This window comes from Neolamprologus multifasciatus, chromosome 3, assembly GCF_963576455.1.
Source record: "Neolamprologus multifasciatus chromosome 3, fNeoMul1.2, whole genome shotgun sequence".
NCBI lineage: Eukaryota > Metazoa > Chordata > Actinopteri > Cichliformes > Cichlidae > Neolamprologus > Neolamprologus multifasciatus.
In genome coordinates, this window is record NC_140441.1 from 11292838 (window position 1) to 11312222 (window position 19385).

The window sequence follows — 19385 nt, forward strand, 5'->3', positions numbered from 1 at the left end:
ATAGCAGTGATGACAATAAAGTTTATTTTGACTTTGAAAGTTGGAATATATTGAAATAAAAATGCAAATACAGACATGTAATGATTTTGCTCCAGGAAGTAGCACTAGGAAAAGTCAACAGGGGAGCAGCAATGGAGACATTATTCCATGTAAAATGCTTGGACTGTCTGAACAAATACTAGTAAATAGTATTTGTAATAATAGTATTTAAATAGTTCAATTCTGCAAAATTGAACTATTTAAATGTTGCTGTCAGGGGTGGTGTGGGAATGAGCAGATTCGAATGCAGAGCTCCTTTAAAGAAAACAGTGGATTTATTTACAGTGAGGTGAATAAACAACAGTTCAATACCTAGTGGAAAGTGCACAACTGCGGTCTCTTCCTTCACCTCCTGACAGTGCTTGTGGCCGTGAAGTGATAACACACATGCAGTGACTTCCCCCAAACAATTACCCGTGACTTCTCTCCATTCCCGACTCCTAGTGACAAAACACACATACAAAACGCTGACTAGACAGTCCTTTGCTTAAAGTAAGCTTTCACACAGAAAACACGTCCGAGCAGTGCTACCGAGTTCCACACAATAATCCAGCGCTGACTGAAGCCCGATCACACCGTTAAGTAGACAGCCCAAAGATGGTGGATAATTAGCCACAGTGCAGGAACACTCTTGGGAGCACTCGTCATCACATTAATTATTTATTTTGTATTATTTATAACTTTATTTGTAGTGTTCTTCCTAGATTATGCATTGCATTCTTGAACATAAGAGAGAGAGAGGGACGGAGAGAGAAACACAAAACACTGACACAATAGGCAGGCAGTCCTGCGGAGGCTGTCAGACCATGACAGTTGCAGTGATGTTTGCGCTCACAGTTGTTAGACGAGTCTGTGAGTGTTTGAACTCAAATAAACCCTTCTTCAATCCTTAGGTGAGATGTATCAACCTGGTACAGTGATCAGCTCTGATCCAGAAACCTGCTTGAGTCTCACCTGTGATGAGAACGCAGTCCTCCACAACTCCAGTCAAGGCAACAACATGTAAATATGGTATCTTTGTATTTCAAAGAAAAGCTGTGATCACACAGAGACTCATTGTCTATTGTGAAGGAGCAGCAACAGGAAGTGTGGGTATTACATCAGCAGTGACTGAAATTCATTTTGAACAGCAGTTCTAATCAGAGCAAAAACATCAGTGAACAGTGAGTTTGATAAAAGGCTCACACTTCATACACAGCTGCTGATTCATAAGTGGATTATTTGATGAATCAGGAATCAATAAAACACTGACTGCTTCCTCCTGATGCTTAAATGTAGCTGCAGATGGTCCCACATCATGCAGCCTGCTCACTTTGTCATGCTGGTATTTTCTGTAGCGCCACCATCAGGTCTTTCTTTGAGATGTCTTGAACATGAGAACTCTCCCTGGTGGCTGCAGCACTGAACACCAGTTCATGATGATCATTTTGGTTGCTCATTTTTTTTCTTTTCTTTTGTCAGCTGTGTGTTGGCCTCCACCTGCACTGTGACCGGCCCCACTATCATCAATGTCCATGGCCAGATTAACTCCATCCAGGATCGCTGTGCATACTCTCTGTTCTCGACTGTCACTCCCAGACTTCCATGTTCTGGGGAACTTCAGGGACAGACGTCGTAAAGATGTGAGCTTTTTGGACAGTGTGACGCTGCGTGTGGACGGGCATCACATTCAACTGGAACAAGGTGGGAGAGTTCAGGTAAGCGACCTACAGCCACAGTTCATGTGTCAAGAGTGGAGTCTGATCCAAAGTCCTCCCTCATCCTCTGCTGTGTCTCCTCTCATCGTTCTTCTCAGGGCTGTTAGAAGCAGTTCTTTCAGAGCTGCTGAACTCAGTGGTTGTTGCTGTGAAATCAGCCTGCTTGTGTGTTTGACATGTTTCACTCAGTGTTTCCTCCACTTTGTCTCTGCTGTGATGCAGCTGGACGACTCCATGCTGACCCTCAGCAGTTCGCCTCAGCTGGTTCACGGTGTGCAGCTCTCTAAGGACCAAACTGGAGTCATCGCCAAGCTGTCGCTCTCCAACCTCAACATCTCTGTCTTCTTTGATGGCTACACTGCACAGATCCTCTTAGAAGGTACAGAAGATAAAGTTTAATTCTTGTAACATAAACTTTAAACTGTGCTGTTATTTATTGAGCTGCTGTGTTAGTCCAGTTTGAATATTGATGCTGATCTGACTCATTCTGTCCTGATCCTGTGCAGGACTTGCTGGTTCATCTGTGGAGGGTTTGTGTGGAAACTCCAGCAGGTCTCTGAGTGACCTGAGACTCTCTGAGTACAGCTCCACCAGGTAAGACCTCATCACAAGCTCAAAGTCCCTCTGACTGCTGACTCTGATGTTGCAGATATTCTGTGTATATATGAATGAGCTTGAACTTTGTTGTTTGTCGCCCCCTAGCTGTGAGATGCAGTACAGTGAACCTGCTGACAGCACGATCAACTGCACCAGTGTGACTGAACGGTGAGCAGACTGATCCACACAGCAGGAAACATCTGTTTGTGTTAAACTTTGATCATGTGACTCTAGCACAGATGAAAGATAAAAACACCTTATCACACATGATCACTTTTCTTTATTTTATGTTTTTCCATCGGTGGTACAGCTGTAATCTCCTGAAGGAGGCGCCCTTCTCCTCCTGTAACAGTGACATCGACCCAGGGCCCTACATAACCGCCTGCACCGACACTTTGTGTAAATATCCTGCAGTGGACGGACTCAACTGTCAGTTCCTGAAGGCCTACGCCAGAGCCTGCAGTCTACACAACCACGCTCTGGATGGCTGGAAGTCAAACGCTGGCTGCTGTAAGACCTTAATAAGACCTTAATAAGACATTAATAAGCTCTCTTTGTTTAAAAATTGAACTGTGGATTTTTAGAGCTCACATGTTTTCAGGATAATACATCAGTGTGTTCCTCTGTAGCCACTGAGGCCTTCTGTCAGGACAGGACCTGCAGCGATCACGAGTTCTGTGGTGAGAAGACGGACAGTGGTGACACTCGCTGCTTCTGTCGGGCCATTTTTGCCTCCAAGTACCAAGAAAACAACTCTTTGGGTACGACAGCTGTGACATCATCATGACAACAGGGCTGAATAATCGAGGAAAACTTCTAACTGTGATTTTTCTGACTGATATTGTGACATTCAGGTGATCCAACAATCTGCATGCAGGACTCTGCTTCAGTCACTCTGGTCGGTTGTCTCCTGGAGGACAAAGGCATCGACTACTCTGCCTTACACCTCAACGACCCGACCTGCAGGGGTCAGATGGACGAGCTCACCAACATGGTGACATTCAGCTTCAACAGCAGCAACAGCTGTGGGACGGTGGTCACGGTGAGTATTATCTCCCCCTCCAGTTTGGGATCTTTCTGTGGGTTCAGCTTTACCTCTGACCTCTGTCGCTTCTCATCATGTTGATGATCTGTGAAGTTTATTTTAGTCAATCAGCTTCTGTCACTAACCAGTCAAAAAAAGCAGGAATTCACACTGCTAGCCTGGTCAACAAGCTGCAGCCATTAACTTTACAGTACTTTTATTAGTGTTTGAATTTTTATATATATCCTGGATGAGCCCCCATTAATGTTACTCCTGCATTTCTTCTCACTAGCAGAGTTGTTTTTAACACCTCCTGAAAACTGTCAGGTTTTAAACACGGAACATGGAAAAATGAACAAAAATATTCAGTAGCAACATCTGATTGTGTGACTCTGCAGACCAACAACAGCCAAGTGATCTACAAAAACACCATCATGACCCAGAACAGCTCCTCTGACATCATCACTCGTCACGACCAAGTCTACATCGACTTCTCCTGCGTCCAAACTCAGCCGGACATCAAGACTGCAACCTTCAGGATCAGAGACAGGTGTGTGGTGGCTGCTGGTTTTCTTTGAATTACTTTAAGATGTGAAGCTTCTCCTGAGGTTTGTGAGTCAGAGAAAGCTGAAGTGTGTTTGTGTTCTGCAGCTCTGTAATCCAGCACATCACATCTGGAGTTTGGGATTACACTCTGACCATGCAGAGCTTCACCGATGCCGGCCACACACAAGCTGTGGAGTCCAGCACTGAGGTGCAGCTGAACCAGAAGATCTGGGTGGAGCTGAAGACTGACGGGCTGGACGGAGACGTGGTCGTCGTGGTGACCGACTCCTGCTGGGCCACTAACCAGCCATCACCCGACAGCACTCCGAGATACAACCTGATCATAAACGGGTGAGACAGACTCAGAGAGTCATGTGGTTTTGATCTCTCTCATGGACTCCTGAACAAATTGTGTTTTCCTGTCTGTGAGCAGCTGTGCCAACCCTGCTGACCAGACTGTGCAGGTGGAGGAGAACGGACTGGGAACCTCCAACTACTTCTCCTTCAACATGTTCCAGTTTACTGGGAGCTCTGGTGACGTCTACCTGCACTGCAAACTCCACCTGTGCCCCAAACAGAACAACTGTGTCCCGGTCAGAGATGGGCAGTAACGCGTTACTGTAATCCGATTACTTTTTTCAAGTAACAAGTAAAGTAAGGGATTACTACTGCAAAAACGGTAATTAGATTACCGTTACTTTCCCGTAGGAACGCTGCGTTACTGCGTTACTAAAAACGTGATTTTTTTGCGAGAATGTCTCATGACAGTGACGTAAGCGAGTGCGACGTTGGTGACAACAGCTGTGTGCAGATCAACAATGGATAATATATCGAGTGCGGAGAGAGTATGAGCGTGCAGCGTTTAAAGCGTGGAAGTACTGACCTTACTTTGAGTTTGATTCCATAAAAAGTGACAAAAACATTAGTGTCCATTGTGCGTGGGAAGAAAACTTCTTTTTACAGCGAAAAAAACCCTAAACTTCCAAGCAAGCACCGAGTGCGCAACGACGTAATGGGAAACTCACAGAGAAACTAGCGGATTCTTCCACTGACCGCTGTGCACACCTGCACCAGGGTAAACCTCCGCCCACCCACTCCTGCTTTACAGGTGAAAATAGAGCAAAAGGACCGCTAGTCTTTGATGTTATTTATTTTCTGTTGTGTTTTACTTGCATCTATTTGAAAGAGTGAGTGTAAACACAAAACATATTTTATTTTATGTGCTGGAATGTGCAGAAAATAGGTTTAAATATTGAACAAATTTCTTCCAGTCAGAGAATGTTGCATATAATTAAATGTTTGCTTGATGCATAAAGTTAAAAGATTTAAACTAATAAAACAAGTTTTAAAAAGAGACTTTTCCATTTGATTACATTTTGTATGATGGATTAAGTAACTAAGTAACTAAGTAATTAATTACTTTTGAAAATAAGTAATCAGTAAAGTAACGGGATTACTTTTTGGGGGAAGTAATCAGTAATTAGTTACTGATTACTTTTTTCAAGTAACTTGACCAACACTGGTCCCGGTACAGCTTCTTTATTAAATATGGCTGCATTTTACTGATTTTATGCAAGATGTTTGTCTGAACAAGACTGTGTCCTAATTCTGCGTCTGTTAAAGTGGACTTAAATTACTACTACAGTATATAAATATGTAAAGGCCAATTTACACCACAGAGCTCTGCTCTTTAAAAGTTGCCATAGATTCAACACTGAAGCTGAATTTAAGAAATAAGTGCTTTAGAAGATGTTTAGTGCCATCTGACATGTGACATCAAGTTAAACCCTCATCTGTTATGGTTATTAAACTGATTTAATTTATTCTTGTTTTTATAAAAGTAGAAGAAAACATTAAAATAGTTGAATTAAAAGATTCTGACACAAAAGCTCAAATGTTCTCAGCAGATTCAGTCCTGAATGAAAGGATCAGTGTTGATCTTCTAAAGTCTGGACTTTGTCTCTCTTTGTCTTTAGACTTGTCCTGCAGGTGCTCGCAGACGCAGATCTGCCAGGTCCAAATATGAAGGTGAAGCCTTCATCAGCATGGCCTGGACTCATTAGGTGAGAGAGTTTGTTGTTTTCGATGACACCATTCTGAGACCTGTGCTGACAATCAGTTATGTTTATTACTAAAGGAGGTCTGACTGAACAAAAGGGAAAAAAAACTTGTGGGGGAAGAGATCAGTGAAGTTAAAGCAGCAAAATGATTCAGACAGAGAAAACTCTCCAGTAAATTTAACAGACACATGTCAAACCTCACTGATAAAGGCTGAAAGAAATGCTACAATAATTTTACTGATGGACTTTGATTTCATGTCTTTTCAATTACTTGAAGCAAATGTTTTCAGTATTGCCATAATAAATCTATAAACTCAGTGTGTTGAGCAGGGAACCACATGACCTATGACTGAGAGTGGCCAGCCCGGGTTTGAGTCTGGCTCGCGGTCCTTTGCCACGTATCTTCCGCTCTCTCTCTCCCTCCCTCTGCTTTCCTGTAATTTCTTGTATCTGTCAATTAGGCTGAAAAGGGCCAATAAAAATAAATGTTTCTAAACTTTCCATCCTATGAGTTTGATCTGAGTGAGTGAAATGTTCTTGTTGGTTGTTTGTAGCCTGACAGTCCAGGATCAGTGTGAAGGTCCATCTCAATGACTAATTATAATAGGACGAAGAAGTGGCAGGTGATTGGCTGAAAAGAAACCTAAGGGATGTGACAGAGAGGATGGAGGGTTGTTCAGCAGTCACGCTGTGGTCTGGTTTATCTTCTCAGGTGGTTTCCATGGTGACACGGACTGACCACAGCAGTGGAAATGATGTTGAAGTGGAAATGAAGACAAGAACAAACTGTCGTCTCTAACAGATAATGACTCTATACCTGATGTTTACACTGTTTTATTGATATCTTGGTGAAGGGAATAGTGTCTGTTTTTGATATATATCCAAATGAATATCTATGTGGTACATAAACACTCCTAAAATATATCCAAGTATGCATGGAGGCACTTGAGGACCTTTCAGGAATCCTCTAAGTTGTCAAATGTTGGATTGGAGTTGAGAGTAATGACTTGTTGGCGTGTTTACCTCTCAGGTTTATATAAGCTGAAGACTTTTCTATTCATGAAGGCATGAAACTATCGAGCATTTGACAAAAAATGCAAAGATTAGGGGACTGTTAAAACAAAAGGCTGCTTTAAAGGTACTGAAGTATGTTAACATCAGCTCTTTGCCATGGTGAATCATTAGAAGGAGAGTTTTATCATTTATTTTCCTACTCTTGGTTTTCTTGTTGATGGTATGTGGGTGGATTTCTAATTATAGTTTCTTAGGAGACCAATTAATTAAACTCAAGAAATGTTTTAGGTTTCAGAGTCTGATTAAATATGCTGCACATAGATAATGTTGGAAACAAGACCTGTCAAAGTTGAGGGAGGAAGGACAGCACCTGATTTTGTCGATGGTTATAGAAATTCAAGGTTATTAAGGTGGACAAACTGATAAGGTGATCAGATTTATTGGCACATGTCAGTAAAGACTGAATCACTGCGTGACAGAATACTGTCCTATCCAACAACAGCAGCATTCAGCTGAATCTGAGACCATGGCAGATGTTTGAGGTTTTTTGTTTTGTTTTTTTTTAAACAGTGGAGCTGGTCTGTTTTGTTGATTTGAGCTGCTTCTCTCCATCTCCCATATTATTCATTATTTGTTCCATTAGAATAGGGGAAAAAATCAAATAAAGGGATGATTAAAAACCAATCTCAGTTTCTTTCAGTTTTTTTGGTTCAGAAGCTGATTTGATGTAAGATAAGAACCCATTAAAATACTGTTGGGTAAAAGAGTCAAAGCAGCTTACAAAGAAGCCACTGGACTTGCTTAAGTTTCTTGAAGAACGAAAAGCTTCTTCTTCAGTTCTAAGACTAAATGGTGGAGAGTCTGATCTATATCGCTACTTTATTTTACATGTAGATCAAGCAGTCAAATATTTTTTGACTGCTTTGTCTTCCCATGCTGCCTTTGTTCGCTTTTCTCTGTCATTTCTTTTCATTGTCATGTCCCTGTGTTTGTTATTCCTCTCTTCACTACTTGTTGTTTTGCTGTGGAGATGAGTTTTTATGTCCTTAGTGATTTGGTACATTGGAATAGCCACTTTTCCTGGTCATGAAGTCAAGGAAATGTGTGAAGGAGAATTGATAAGGACTTAGGAAAAGAGAAATGTGGTCCAAAAGGAATCTGACTGGACTGATAAACTCAAATTTCAGGTTTATGATGTAAAATACAACAGGTCTCCTCTGGATACAGCCTGTGCCCCAGACCCAGTCTGCAAGACCACACACAGTGTGGATCCAAATGCAGGACCCCAGAGACGACACATGAACTTAAACAGCTTTATTCCTGAGAACCAAAACTAAAACTGGGGACTCAGAAATACACAGGATCATGAGAGGATGGGCAACAGGGGCAAACACAGATGGAATAAATCTGACAAACAGAACAAGGGAAGCAAAACTGAAAATAAAACACATGAGATGAGGTAGCTTCATAATAAAACAATAAGTGACACTCACACTGAGACCCAGACAAAGACAAAGACATGCGAACTTGACAAGAGGACAGGTAACAAGCAGACATGAAACACATGACAGACTGGGGAGACGAGATGACACACATGGAGAGCCACACTGGAACAGATATGGAAGACGAAACACAGAGACACCACTAACGGAGTGAGAGAGAGGGACGCTGAGGGCGAGGGAGTGTGTAAGGAGTGTGCTAAAGAGACGACAACTATAATAAACGGGACATGACAACAAGACTGACAAACACTGCGGACAACACACAGGGAAAGGAAAACACTAAGAGAACTAAACCGGAAGCACGAGGGATTAACACAATCAGAAAAATGAATAAATGTAAGAAAACTAAACTAGGAAATATGAGTCACTCTAGAAACATATGATGATTAATCAATGATTAATCAAGATTCAAGAGGTCCACAAACACAAAGGAGTGGATCAGTGACCCAGGACCATGACAGTTTCCTTTAGAAGACTTTATAAGTTATTTGACAACACAACCAGAACACAAACAGCCTCATAAGATTACAGGTGAAAGAATCCTTTTTACTTAATGACATGTAATGTTATTTCAGCAACAATGCCATGATTATGAAGTGTTTAAGCTGTGACTACTAGAGATTACATCATTTACAGTTGATGACTCTCAGTCAGCTGGGAGTGAGGTCAGGTGTGGCCCATTTAGAAAGGTCAGAGCCACTGCTGTACAAACTGGTACATCTGTTTAACACTGGATGTGATCATTCTCAGTCCGAAGGAAAGGCTTATGTCCAGGGATTGACCTCCTCAGGCTCATCAGATGTATTTTTGTTCACTAGTGGATCTGTATCGTCCTCAGGAAGAGGCTCATCCATATTGCTTTGCTGTTCTGGTTCTTCCTCATCTTCAGCAAAGATATGATCCACATTTCATACTCATTACAAACATCATGACTTTCACCAGAGCATTTCATAATTTAGTGAAATTCTATTTTTTGTCTCTTACTGTTTAATTAGAGATTCCTGACAAAGTCAAATAAAACCTTGGTCCAATAAACAAATTTAAAAGATACTTTTATGCATCTAAAAACTAAAAGCTGGGCAGGTTTTTTTTTAACACAACAGGAAGGTTTTTGTTTTACCAGTTTCACCATGAAATAGACATGAAATAAACAGCCATCACATTGCCAGCTGTGTGACACCTGTTTTTGACTCGACTGAAGCTCCTCTGGTACAGTTGTTTTTGTGTGCTGCCACCTCCTGGCAGCTTCCTGTCACTGCTCAGTTTGTCCTGAAGCTGAGCAGCTCCACACACAAGTCAGTGTTTAAAGATGGATATTTATTGAATAAACTGGAATTCATTTTATTAGTCATAATGCTGATTTCCGCTCACACTGGGAATAAAGTGGGTAAGAGTTTGACTTAAGTAAAATTTTGGGACTTTAAGACATTTTAGGGTGTGAAAAATGTGCTGCTGTGTTCATCCGTGTGTTATTTAACTCACCACCAACACACTGACAACATTGAGAAATCATGTGTAGCCATTTTATCACAATATAAGATTTTTAAAACATGCACATTGCAGATACTCTTGACCAGTGTTGCAAAGATTCTTCATATGCCGTTAACCCAAAAATACCCTTGATCCAGCTGTGCTTCTACAGCTGTGGTGAGTGTGAGCAAGCAGGTACACAAGACAGAATGACTCTGGTGGGAAAAATGAATCGGGAGCCATGATGAGATGTTCGTAATGTACATACGAACATCTCATCATGCCATTTTCATGTTGTTGCAAGTAACCTGGTAGCACACACAAACTTTCTACCCCAAATGCAGTCTTAACATAGGCAACAAAGATAAAGTGCAAACTGTTCTATTTACTGGACTCTAGTCAAATGAAATGTATTTAACTGGTATAATTCAGTTAATACCAGCAACATTGTCCTTAAAGATTAAGAATTTAAATAAAATAAAATTCTTTTTTTCTACTTTTTTTGAATGCACCTCTAACTAACTAATTATACTACTCCTAATTCAATGATTCACCCTGGTATATATATATATATATATATATATATATATATATATATATATATATATATATATATATAGGGCACCCTGACGAGAAGTGGGCTACTGGAACAAGAAGGCATCGGTGGGCAAGAGACGAAAACAGGGCGTTGTTGGAATGCTACTACGCAAGTAACCCTGGCGGAAGGGGTTACATGAATAGGATTAGGGACCTATGGATTCTTCGATACCCAACATCCACAATGACGGCTAAACAACTAGTAGCTCAGTGTTCCAACATTCGAAAGAAGGGGCTGCTCTCACAGCTAGAGATTGACAAGGTACAACATAAATGCTACGGCAAGGGGAACCAGGACGCCAGGTCAGGGGGGAGATATCATCACCCCCACCCGAGATTGGGTACCAAGCCCCAAGTGCGATAGCAGAAGGATCGTTGAGTGCGAGAGGAACTGACCTGAAAGATAGGATCATGACCAAGCTTGAAACCTGAACCCCCCGCAGCCGGTTACCAAGATTACGTGAAGTTCCCTCAGAAGGTCTGCTAGATGATGTTAATGCAGCACTACGGACGATACCTACAGCCACGATTACCGACACCGACAAGCTGATCTACAATACGGCAGCAGTGATCAGTGAGATGCTTGGCTACAAGTTGAACAGCCACAAGGGGCAGTACCCTCCATGGAGAAGGAGGCTAGAGGCTAAGATCAAGGTAGCACGGAGGGAGGTTAGCCAACTATCGGAGTTGCAGAAAGGCGCGATGAGGAAGGTGCCTAAGAAGTACAGGAAGCTGTCCATACATGAGGCCTTGGAAACTGCCAAGCAACGACTCACAGCCTTGGCCAGCCGCTTGAGGAGGTACACCAGAGAGATAGTGGCTAGTGGATCTGAGGGCAGACCACAGCGACCTCCCCGAACAGGGTCCAGTAACCATCACAGTGGCAGATATCCAAGAAAGGGTCTCCAGTATGAAGAGTTGGACAGCACCAGGCCCTGACATGGTTCACGCCTACTGGCTGAAGAAGCTGACTGCACTTCACGAGCGCTTGGCAGCACAAATGAACCAGCTGCTAGTTGACGAGAGACACCCGGAATGGCTAACCGAAGGCCGGACAGTCCTGATCCTCAAGGACCCCCAGAAGGGGCCGGTCCCCTCCAACTACCGACCAATAACCTGCCTTAGCACCACGTGGAAGCTCCTGTCAGGTATCATAGCGGCTAAGATGAACAGGCACATGGGTTAATACATGAGCGGGGCACAGAAAGGGATGGGCAAAACACCAGCTACTGGCAGACCAAGCAGTCAGCCGAGACTGCAGGACCAGACTGACCAACCTGTGCACTGCCTGGATTGATTACAAGAAGGCCTATGACTCAATGCCCCACACCTGGATCCTGGAATGCCTAGAACTATATAAGATCAACAGGACCCTGAGAGCCTTCATCAGGAACTCAATTGGGATGTGGTGTACAACACTAGAGGCCAACTCCAAGCCCATAGCACAAGGTACCATCAAGTGCGGGATCTAACAAGGAGATGCTCTGTCCCCACTGCTGTTCTGCATAGGCCTGAACCCCCTCAGTGAGATCATTAACAAGACTGGCTACGGATACCGACTACGGAATGGAGCAGTTGTCAGCCACCTCCTGTACATGGATGACATCAAGCTGTATGCCAAGAGTGAACGAGACATTGATTCACTGATCCACACTACCAGGATATACAGCAATGACATCGGGATGTGATTCGGGCTGGAGAAGTGTAGTTGGATGATAACAAAGAGAGGGAAGGTAGTCCGAACTGAGGGGATCGAGCTACCAGAAGGCAACATTGCAGACATAGAGGACAGTTACAAGTACCTGGGGATCGCACAGGCGAATGGGAACCATGAAGAGGCCGCTAGAAAAGCTGCAACCACCAAGTACCTGCAGAGGGTCAGGCTAGTCCTGAGGAGTCAGCTGAACGGTAAGAACAAGATCCGGGCTATCAACACCTACGCCATGCCCGTGATCAGGTACCCAGCTGTTATATTAAGTTGGCCAAAGGAGGAGATAGAAGCCACTGACATAAAGACATGAAAGCTCCTTACCATGCATGGAGGGTTTCACCCCAAGTCCAGCACAGTGAGGCTGTACGCTAAGCGGAAGGAAGGGGGCCGGGGACTGGTGAGTGTCAGAACCACAGTCCAGGATGAGACAACGAACATCCAAGAATACATCACGAAGATGGCCCCAACTGACAGCATGCTCAGTGAATACCTCAGGCAGCAGAAACCCAAGAAAGAGGAGGGAGACGAGGAACCATCATGGAAGGACAGGCCCCTGCAAGGTATGTACCACCGGCAGATAGAGGAGGTGGCTGATATCCAGAAATCCTACCAGTGGCTGGACAAAGCTGGACTGAAAGACAGCACTGAGGCACTAATCATGGCAGCACAAGAACAAGCTCTGAGTACAAGATCCATAGAGGCTGGGGTCTATCACACCAGGCAAGACCCCAGGTGCAGGCTGTGTAAAGATGTCCCTGAGACAATCCAGCGCATACCAGCAGGGTGCAAGATGCTAGCAGGCAGGGCATACATGGAACGCCATAACCAAGTGGCCGGCATAGTATACAGAAACATCTGTGCCGAATATGGCCTGGAAGTTCCGAGGTCAAAATGGGAGATGCCCCCAAGGGTGGTGGAGAATGACCGAGCTAAGATCCTGTGGGACTTCCAGATACAGACGGACAAAATGGTGGCTAACCAACCAGACATAGTGGTGGTAGACAAACAGAAGAAGACGGCCGTAGTGATCGATGTAGCGGTCCCGAATGACAGCAACATCAGAAAGAAGGAACATGAGAAGCTGGAGAAATACCAAGGGCTCAGAGAAGAGTTCGAGAGGATGTGGAGGGTGAAGGTAACGGTGGTCCCCGTGGTAATCGGAGCACTAGGTGCGGTGACTCCCAAGCAAGGCGAGTGGCTCCAGCAGATCCCGGGAACAACATCGGAGATCTCTGTCCAGAAGAGCGCAGTCCTGGGAACAACTAAGATACTGCGCAGGACCCTCAAGCTCCCAGGCCTCTGGTTTGAGGACCCAAGCTTGAAGGATAAAACCGCTCGCAGGGGCGTGCTGGGTGTGTGTGTATATATATATATATATTCTCATTTATTTTCAATTGACCTCCTAAATGTGATGTTAATTGATGAGGCGAGGTTCAACATGCCACCCACGCCGATTACCAGTCATGACTGACCTGTCAGTGGAGCTAGAATCCAGGAAAAGGTCACCAACATGTAGCCACACATCTGAAAGCATACTGATTTGCTCTCCTGATATTTAGATTGTAGTACTGATATTTTAACCTTTGAATATATATATATATATATATATATATATATATATATATATATATATATATATATATATATATATATATATTAGGGGTGCATTCTGTACATTTGATACAGTGCTTTCGGTTCGGTACGCATATGTATCAAACAATACAAAATTTTAAATTTATTTTATCAACTTTTCTTCTGACGATGCTTTCTGTGTTGAAAGCTCAGTGGATCTGCGTTCGACTACTCCGCCTAGGTTGCACTATCGAGTGCAGATCCACTGAGCGCAGCGCAAGCTAGCAAGACAGAAGCTAAGCTCGTTGCAACATGACAAATTGAACCTCCCCCACCCTCATTCAGATCTGGCCTTTGGAACTATTTTGGTGTGAAGTATGACCCTGAAGGTAAGCGCGTCATGGACAAAAGTAAAACCGTATGTCGGATGTGCCATGCAATGCTCAATTACATGGGTGGGAACTACTGCGTTAGCGCAGTTTGCTCGTTAACGTGTTGTCGCCGTCCAGCCGCACGCACGGGGCGATCCGAGGTAGCTCGTTAACGGAGATTTGCTGTGTTGTGGTGTTAACCTCATTTCAGATTAACGCTGACAGCACTAGTGGGAACACAACGAATATGACTGCACATTTACGCCGACATCATCCTAGTGCAAAGACAAGCGGAAGCAGACAAAAACAACAAGCACGCATGCTATAAACTTTACCGGAGTCATTTAGACAGCCGTTAGCACATGATTCTCCTTATGGGGACCTGATATGTTTAATATGCTGCTGAGAATATAGCCCAGAAGAAGCGTATAGTATAGCTTTTATTTTGGAAAGAGCCATTTCTCTGTAATAAACTCTCTTTTCCAAAGATGAGTGATTTCTCGATCAGATAGATTTATTAGTTTATTACTTTGTTTCATCAACATTAAATTTAAAATATATATTTATAATTTTAATAAATGACAAATTAAAAAAGCATGAACATTTTTTTGTATCGAAAAAATATCGAACCGTGACACCAAAGTATGGAACCGAACCGAACCGAATCGTGAATTTTGTGTATAGTTGCACCCCTAATATATATATATATCTCTTCAATTTTCTATGAAGCAATTTTTGCCCACAAACTATAGTTTTCTCAAACTCCAATCCTTTCATTTTCCTGTCAAATGCTAGATACTTTCACATCTTTATACCCGACAAATTTTTACAAAGTAAAAATACTTCTGTGGTTGAAGGCTTTAACACTTGTGGATTTATGAGACCTATGAACACAGATGTGTTTATATTTAGGATGTACAAGACAAAAGAGTCATTAGTGTTGACTCTAATCCAACATTTGACAGCCTACAAATCTCAAGGCCTCCTGGGAGGTCCTTATATGTTTCAGGACTGTTGATGTACTACATATATACTTATCTGAGTTCAGTTCAGTTCATTTAATTTGTATTTCAAAGATATACATTCACCAACATCCCATAATATCATTCCATACTAATTACAGACACTCTTCCCATCACCGAGAGTCCAATAAAACTGAGTAAAGATGAGGTGTAGAGTCATCGTTTTTCATAGACAACAATTTAGTCTTTGTCCCATGAAGCTTTCACTAAAACAACTGCATATTCCAGCTGTGGGCATTCACAGCAGCCCTGAGCTCAACCTTTCACACATCCAGGATCTGGATCAGGACCAATCAGATGTCAGGGATCATCATTGAAGTCATCAACCTGTTGTGCAGTCCAAGTCACTGTGGAAACCACCTGAGAAGATAAACCAGACCTCAGTGTGACTGCTGAACAACACTCCATCATCTCTGCCACATCACTTGTTTTCCTTTCAGCCAATCAACTCCAACTTCTTCCTCCTATCTGCTTATCGTCTGTATTTGAGATGGACCATCACCCTGATCCTGGACTGGCAGGCTACAGACGACTATGGAAGAAATATAGTATCATCAGAATTCAAGTATTTTTAGACATTGAATTTATAAGACTGAATTTTTATCCTCCAAATTTCCCTGCAAAAATATTCACCTGCAAAAATTCACCTGCAAAAAATTCACCTGCAAAAAAGTCACCTGCAAAAATTCACCTGCAAAAAATTCACCTGCAAAAATTCACCTGCAAAAAATTCACCTGCAAAAATTCACCTGCAAAAATTCAACTGCAAAATTGATGAACTTGAGTGACCCAAGCCAGAGCAATCAGCACTAGATCGAGTCGAGCGGCTCTCAGCCAATTAAATTACGATGCTTAATCACATGACACTGTTGGTGTCAGGTGAGTGATTAAGTTTTTCTCCTAAATAGAGATCATTACAGAACGCCTAGTCCTACTTAAAATCCCATTTATTTTTATTTTATTTTATCATCTACTCAAACTAAGGAAAACGTTTGACTAACTCAAAGACAATTTCCACGCCTCCCCTGCCTGTCTGCAGAGGCAGTTTTGAATTTAGGAGCGGCAAGATGGCAGCGGCAAACCCTGGCGGTTCTCCGGTAAGTGTATTGTTTTTTATCTTCAAGTTTGTCTTTTGAAACGTTAATTTTATTTAAATCCGTTGCTCACGTATAAAGTACACAGACGGGGTCTTTGCTCAACTCGTCTGAGGCGTGTCTTACTAAGCGTTACATGCTAGCATCCTGCTAACCGAGCTACCCTTTACATGCTGTGCTTTAGAAAATAGGATACTCGTTTAAAAAAAATACTCCGCAGATATTGATAGATAGACGAACACTGCAAATATAATGTTGGAAACGAGAACAGCCTTTGGTGAAGAGGTAAAATACACCACGAATAAAGCCATAGAGTGAATGGCTGTCATGGTTGCAGAACGGCCTGATTTAATGACAAGAATGGGGAAGAGTGAGGTGAAGTGAACTGAACCAAAGCCACAAAACACGGTCAGACAAGGTGGGAAAAGGGCAGTGATCTGTCTGTCAGTATGAAGTTGGTGTGTGCTTTGGTGAACAAAAACTCGAGACCGGTAGCAGGAAGATGGGAGACTCATGTTTCACTGGAATAGTGGTGAATTAAAACATTCTTTGTTGGGGACATTTAGGTGTAAATGCATCCATACAGGCGAGACAGAGGCAGACCAGACAGTGAAGAAAACAAGGCAAACATTAGAAATATTAAAACGGAAATATAGGATTAATATAACATACAATTAGGGAAAATGTAAGGAACACAATGTAAATGATATTGTAAAGTCATTAAAACAGCATACTCTGATTAAAAGAAACATGTAATTGGGTAGGATGATAATAATAATAATAATAATAATAATAATAATAATAATAATAATAATATTAAAATCATGTACAAGATGGGTATGTATACTTGTACCCAGAATCTAACAACTATAAAGTTGTAGCATGTCAGTACCTTACCCCATCCATTATATCCACACTTTCAGAAAAGGATATGGTCAATATCTTTACAAATACTATCTAAACTTAAATGGGATATTCCCTCTGCTTCTTTTGCTTCTCGTATACACCCTCAGGGTTTGTGATCAGCCAGTGGCTGATATGATAATTGATCCTGTAAAATAATATTCTTTCGGTTTATGAATCTGTTTGCATGGATTTCTTAATCCGTTTCCACTGTTAGCAGAAGTTGTGCATGCAGTTTTGGTGTGCTGCTCTCCAAGACTACAAGCTGCGTTAAAGTTGGAAGTAACTGGCCGATGTTCCACTGTTGAAGATCAGCTGTGCCCATTTGTTGCACATTGTGGGAATGGAGAAGTTGAGGCCCTTGCAGGCTACCCACAATTTCCCCAAACTGAGCGATAATACATCTTGCTTCCATATTTGTATCTTGTGTCACTAAAAATACATTTTATTTTAATTTTATACATTGATTAATGACCTGCAGAATCTCTTTATCATATTAAGTGATTCATAATTGTCACTTTATGCTTTCTCCATCTCTAAAGTGATGACATCCTTGCATTACATACTTTAGGTTCATTTTCTGCAGGTTTCTGACAGAGAACAGGCAGATTTACACTATAACATGCAGCGTTCTATAGATGGACACATAAAGAAATGAAAAATTACATGTATGTGCTAACTTTCTAAACACTTTGTTACATTTATGATAAAGTAGATTAAACACATTTATGTCGGCCTTGGCTCATAGTTCTTGTCTTTAAATTAACTTTGTGTGTGTTTCAGGCACTGCACTCTCAAAGACTGAATGAACCAGCATTGCAGGCATGGGTCACTGTGAGCATCACAGGGAAGGTTGAAGCCGCCCACTGCACCTGTATGGCTGGAGTCGTGGAGACCTGCACCCACGTCACTGCTCTTCTGTTTAATGTAGAATCAACAGTGTTGATCTGTAGACATTGAGGGTTCTCGGGAGGGGCCGTGCTAACACCTGCTGCTCTCTGGCAGCAGCACCATGCTCTCCCTTGTTTTAAATACACTTTAGAGCAACACGCAGCAACACTACACTTGAGCGGGAGGAGGGAGGTATGGGGTCTTAACACACCCCTGTTCTCTGCTAGCCATCGGGGCGGGGGGGCTGGGAAGAGATGCTGGCTGTCCGATTGGCCTCCCTGCTGCTGCGGAGCCTGGGGCGGTCTGCTTGCCTCCACCCCGGAGGGAAGGGTAACATCTCTTGGGTCTGGGTGCCGTTTCCATCTCTGGGGGTGAGGATACCTGGACCCGGGGTATAGAGTATGTTTGGGGAGTGTGATTGTGTGTACATGTCCATTTACGTTTATTCCTGCGTTGGGTGAGTGCTGAGTGTTTGTATATGTGTGCATGAGGGTGGGAATGCATGTCTGTGTCTGTGTGTGCCTGTTCGTCTGTGTCTATATGTCAGGTCGGGTCTTAGACTTCACCTCTCTGGGAACTCCAAGGCCCTCCAAAGTGTGGAGGCCTATCTCCCCTCACCACACTCCCTGCCGGTGACTGATGCCCTCAGGGGTCGGTGCGTTGGTGGTTCTTGGTGTCCGGGGCTGGGCGCTCAGGTATGTACCAGCTCACTCCCGGTGACTACTTGGCGGGGCCTGGCGCCTGCTGCTCGGTCAGGCCTCTTCCGTGGCGCGGGGGGCCCTCGGGCCTCCGGCCTCTGTGCCTGCGGCTCGGTTCACTCTGGCACAGCTGGCCGCCGGCAGAGCCGGCGGGCACGCCGGTGCAGCCCCCTCTAGCTTCTGCCCGGTGGCTACTGGGTGACCCCTCATCTGGGGATCCTCAGCCCTTCCCATGAAGGTGGCACGGATGCCCCTCCGGTGGTCCTCCTTGGGCTCTTGCACTCTGGGGCCTCTGGATGTCTGGGGCCTGGATCTCCTCCATGCCTGCTTCATGCCCTGGGGGACGGGGCTATGGCTCTCTGCATCCTCTAGCAGACCATTACATGGGGAAACCATTTGAATACAAGCGCGCCGATCCACACAGGTGTGCACATGGGTGTTCACTATTCGTAGACTTAAATCACACCTTTCTTGGCTGCTACTTCAAAGCACATTGTGCGCTGTCTGTCCTGCGTGCTGCACAACAACATTCAATATTTAGTATTTACTGCTGTTTACACTTAGCTAGATTAATGCG

The 19385-nt window shown here is 43.3% G+C and overlaps 1 pseudogene across 1 annotated transcript; it reads left to right on the forward strand.

Annotated features, from left to right (window-relative positions):
- Window positions 1-240: 240 nt before the first annotated feature.
- On the forward strand, window positions 241-8082 carry LOC146521601 (alpha-tectorin-like; annotated as a pseudogene). Its single transcript, XR_014873463.1, has 13 exons — window positions 241-1041; window positions 1501-1736; window positions 1959-2115; window positions 2243-2330; window positions 2439-2501; window positions 2644-2843; window positions 2963-3094; window positions 3188-3375; window positions 3756-3907; window positions 4009-4254; window positions 4337-4496; window positions 5880-5966; window positions 6676-8082. The product of XR_014873463.1 is annotated as an alpha-tectorin-like (transcript).
- The last annotated feature ends 11303 nt before the right edge of the window (window positions 8083-19385 follow it).